Raw genomic sequence first — 4,964 nt, forward strand, 5'->3', positions numbered from 1 at the left:
TTCCAGTGGGACGCAAGAAGGCCCACAGGGCCCAAACGCTGGAGACGGGCAGCGCACACAGCGCGCCCTGGGTCCCGGGGGGTGCGGCGGGAAAGCCTTGCGGCACAGAACCCTGAAGCCCAGAGGTCTCGAGACAGGGAGAGCCGGGACGTCGGCAGGCACCGACGGGCCTTCGGACGCGACTCTTCCTCCCCGTCATCACACCGTGCTGCTCCTCCCTCCGTCCTGGGCGCGAGCGCGCTCTTGGGAAGACGGAGGCGCCTTCGTCGGTGACCTAGCGGGCGGGAGATCCCGGGCAACGTCCCCAGCGGCACTTGAGCAGAACGGGGACGCTGCGGTCGGTCGTCGGGGAGGGGCTTCTACATGTCTGGTAGATGGAGCTGCTTTCTCGTGCCAAGTTCTCTGGGCCCTGACTTTTCTGCCTGCTCCTTCTATCAACTCAGTAAGGTCGGGGGTGCCCGGCAGAAAGAGGAAAAGAGCCAGAGCGAAGAAGCGGAGAGAAAGGAACACACAAACCCGGACGCACACACACACACAGGCACACAGACACACAGGCGCGCGCGCGCGCGCGCACACACACACACACACACACACACACGCCTACACACCCACTCGCACAACCCGCACAAGCACACGCACACGCAAGCGCAGACAGAGCGCGCCAGCGAGCTCCGGTGCCTGCCTGTGGTTCCTGGGCGATGGCGGGGCAGCGATGCCGGGAGCCCGGGACTCCTGAGAGCCTGTCTGCGCGGCCTAGGGCCCCAGGGGTGATCGCCAGCCCCGGGGCCCCTGCCTCCTGGCCCGGGCCCAGCTCCAGCACCACCGCCCTCCTGGGGGGGAAGCGAGCTCTTGGGCAGAGCCTCTCTGGGTCAGGGTGGGTGTCTGTCTAGGTCCGTGTCTTGGATCCTCTCCGTGTCGCCGTTTCTCTGTTTCTCCGTGTCTCTGTCTCTGTCTCTGTCTCTGGGTCTCTGGGCTGGCGCCAGCAGGAGCTGTCCAGGGTCCCCGCGAGGGGCGGGTTGGGGGCGGGGTGCCGGTCTCCTGGGCGGCGCTGGCGGGGGGGAAGTGTGGCCGCCCCGCCTCCCCGCTCCCTCAGGGGCAGCGCGGCGGGCTTCCGCTGACGCCCTCTGGTCGCGCCGGTGGCTCCGCCTGGGTTTGGGCAAGTCGGGGCCCGGCCGGCGCCGCAGAGGTCAGGGCTCCCGCTGGGAGGCCCCTCGGGCCGGAGGGGACTCAGAGGAGCACGGGCCCGGCGGCCCGACGCCCCGACGCCTCGGGCCAAGTGCCCCGCGCCACCCCCCTCCCAGCAGCCGCATCTCCTGCGACCCATCGCCGGATCCGAGCGGCCAGGGCGGCCTGGAGTGTTCCCGGGCCGCGAGGGGAGAGCGCCCAGCCAGGCGCCCCGCCCCCATCCCCGCCCCCACCGCCGCCCCCACCACCCCTCGTTTCCCACCGCCGCCCGCCCCGCCCCGCCTCCTCGCACCCCGGGCTGCTCCAGGCCTCCGCGCCCTGGGAGGGCAGCAGGGCGGGGCAGCGCAGGGTTTGGCTGGCCCGCTGGCCGCGCCCGAGGCGGCCGCGGCGGGAGGCAGCAGCGGGAGGAAGGCGGCAGGCCGGGCGCGGGCGCAGGGGGCGCCGGCGGCGGGTGCGCGTCACAGAGGCCTGGGCGCGCGCGAGCCGCGGGCCGGGCGACGCGGCGCGGCTTCTTAGGGGCGCCGGCGGCAGGCGCCAGCGTCTACGGCCATACCACCCTGAACGCGCCCGATCTCGTCTGATCTCGGAAGCTAAGCAGGGTCGGGCCTGGTTAGTACTTGGATGGGAGACCGCCTGGGAATACCGGGTGCTGTAGGCTTTTGCCTCCCTCGCCTTTTGCCGCCGGCCGGGCGCGGCTCCCTCCGCGCTCCTGCCCGCCCCTCCTCCGTCCTGCGGCCTCCGGCCTCCGTCCTCCGCGGACGCCCCCCACCCCTCCAGCCAGCCCGACCCCCCCCACCCTCCCCCTCCCCTCCCGCCCCCCTCCGCACCGCGGGCCCGCCGGCGCCGCCCATGGGCAGGGCCCAACCCCTCCCCGCCACAGCCCAACCCTTCCAGCTCGCGGCCCCACCCGAACCCAGGGCCAATCGGGGCCAGCCCGGCGGGACCGGGACCGGGACCGGGACCGGGACCGGGACCGGGACCCCGACGCCGCACACGCCGCCGGCCGGCTCCCTCTGGCCTCGGCCTCTTCCCACCCGCTCGGCTCCCGCTCCGGTGACACCCCAGCCCTTCCCTCGGCGCCCCGCCCCCGCCGCCCCAGCCGCCGGGTAGAGTCGTCCTGTCAGGTGGAACGGATTCCACGGCGGTGCCGGGAGGCCCAAACGGGTCCCAAAGCGACCAGCCCCGCCCACCGAGGAAAGGCACCTGGTCAGGCTTTTCCAGACACCGCCCGCTTCTCCAAGGACAGGGCGGACTGGGTTAGAGAGGAGCGTCTCGGGCACCTCACCCAAGACGGGATGGCTTCTGCCTTTGCTGGCGTCTCTGCCGCTGCAGGTCATCTTCTAAAACCTGGTACCCGCTTGCTTGTCCTTGAGAGGCTCATTCACAATCAACACTCCTTTCCCGACCTAAGTTTGTCCCTGTCAGTTTGTCTCGCTTTTCCTTCCAGAAGCCCCCTTCCCGGGGTGGGGGGGAGGGGGGGAGGTGGTGGTGGTGGGGGGGGGGTAGGGGGGTGGGTGGGTCTGAGTTTCAAGCTCCACCTGACTAGGATCCCATTCTGCTTTCGCCTTCGGGCGGTCCTGCCTCGCTTGGAAACGCTGCTACGTTGCTCCTGGTGGATGAGCTTGCGTTCGTTTTGAGTTTGAGAACGCTGGATGCAAAGACGAGGAGTCTTGATGGCTGAGGCTTTTGGTGTCCCCTCACTCGGGGGCCTCCCTCTCTTCCCGCCTCCCCCCGCCTCCCCACCCACCCCCTCACACCCGACCCCTACCACCCCAGGGCCCCGGCCGGGCCCCGCCCCTCCAGGCCGCATCTGTCAGAGGGAGTTGAAAAGCCTCCTGACAGGACACGTCCTCCCTCAGCAGCCAGCCCTTCCTGGCTCCCTGGCTTCAGCTTTCCGTTCGCGTGGCTCGGGCAGCCTTTCGCATCTTCTTTGCACCTGCCTGTGTTTGCAACAGAGGACCGTGGCCAAGGGATCCAGGAAACCGGGAGGAGAGCTGGCTTCCGGGGAGGCGAATGGGAAGGACAGGGAGGCAGAGAGGGAGCCTTGCCTCAGAGAACGGACTTTGAACCCCCGAAGGGAAAAGTCCTCCAGATAAATCACGTCTTCCCCACCGAATCCAAGAGCCATACTCGCTCGCTGTGGAAAAATGGGGACATCCCGGTCAAAGCAGGACGAGAGAGGACCCAAAGCTCCCTCCTCTCCCCGTTCAGCCATCGTCGTCCTGGGAGGGAGTCTCTTCGCGGTTCGCTTCTCCTGCCGGCCCCGTTTCCCCTCCTGCCAACCCAGCGCCTCTATCGCCTGCTCCTCGCTTCCTCGGGCTGCGGGCTGCGGGCTGCGGGATGGGGGAGGGGGGGGGTGCGGTGCGCGTCGCTCCCTGCCAGCTCGTGCCCGGGGTGGTTCTGACGGGTCCCCGGATCTGATCTCCGAGGAGCACCTTCTGCGGGGAGAAGCGGGACTGCGTCCCTGTCAGTTTCCCGGAGCGCGGGACCGGAGCCTTGCCCCGAAACGCAGGCTCGGGAGACCGAAGTCCTGAGCTGAAACCCAAGGGGCGCCGTCTCCCGCGAGTGACGTGCCCTCCCTGAGCTGCGCTTTCCTCCTCTGGTGCGAGGGGGTCCTGGCGTTCGTGCCTCCTTGCGGGGGCGAGTGCTGGTGAGAACGCAAGCGGGAAATACGGAGCAGACCGCTCAGCACGGAGCGCGGCCTCGGTGGGGGCCCGGGCCTCGGCCGCCGTCCTTCCCCACGAGCCTACTTCTTGCCGCCGAGGCTCATCCAGCACCCAGGGATCGATCGCCTGGCTGCTTCCGGCCAGACACTCTCCTAGGTGCTGGCCACCCAGCAGCCGAGAACGCGGGTGCCAATCTCGGCCTCCGGGGCGTTCGCCTCCTCGCCTCTGGGGCCGCAAGACCAGCGGTGTGCCTACGCATGCCGGCCAGAGGTGGCAGAACCTGACGAGGACACGTGCCGTGGAAAATGGAGAGCTTGGCGCCCCGGAGGGCCTCGTCGGACGTCTGTGGATGGCCGTCGCTCTCTTTGCCGAAGCCCGCCCCCTGCCCGTCTTCTCTCCGTCCCAGGGTCCCCTTTCCAGTGGGACGCAAGAAGGCCCACAGGGCCCAAACGCTGGAGACGGGCAGCGCACACAGCGCGCCCTGGGTCCCGGGGGGTGCGGCGGGAAAGCCTTGCGGCACAGAACCCTGAAGCCCAGAGGTCTCGAGACAGGGAGAGCCGGGACGTCGGCAGGCACCGACGGGCCTTCGGACGCGACTCTTCCTCCCCGTCATCACACCGTGCTGCTCCTCCCTCCGTCCTGGGCGCGAGCGCGCTCTTGGGAAGACGGAGGCGCCTTCGTCGGTGACCTAGCGGGCGGGAGATCCCGGGCAACGTCCCCAGCGGCACTTGAGCAGAACGGGGACGCTGCGGTCGGTCGTCGGGGAGGGGCTTCTACATGTCTGGTAGATGGAGCTGCTTTCTCGTGCCAAGTTCTCTGGGCCCTGACTTTTCTGCCTGCTCCTTCTATCAACTCAGTAAGGTCGGGGTGCCCGGCAGAAAGAGGAAAAGAGCCAGAGCGAAGAAGCGGAGAGAAAGGAACACACAAACCCGGACGCACACACACACACAGGCACACAGACACACAGGCGCGCGCGCGCGCGCGCACACACACACACACACACACACACACACGCCTACACACCCACTCGCACAACCCGCACAAGCACACGCACACGCAAGCGCAGACAGAGCGCGCCAGCGAGCTCCGGTGCCTGCCTGTGGTTCCTGGGCG

General features: G+C 69.2%; 1 non-coding gene across 1 annotated transcript; it reads left to right on the plus strand.

Annotated features, from left to right (window-relative positions):
• Positions 1–1,724: 1,724 nt before the first annotated feature.
• On the plus strand, positions 1,725–1,843 carry LOC139044022 (5S ribosomal RNA). Its single transcript, XR_011501087.1, has one exon. It is a non-coding gene; the product is annotated as a 5S ribosomal RNA (ribosomal RNA).
• Positions 1,844–4,964: the final 3,121 nt, after the last annotated feature.

The sequence above is a fragment of the Equus asinus genome, unplaced genomic scaffold (genome assembly GCF_041296235.1).
Source record: "Equus asinus isolate D_3611 breed Donkey unplaced genomic scaffold, EquAss-T2T_v2 contig_52, whole genome shotgun sequence".
Classification (NCBI taxonomy): domain Eukaryota; kingdom Metazoa; phylum Chordata; class Mammalia; order Perissodactyla; family Equidae; genus Equus; species Equus asinus.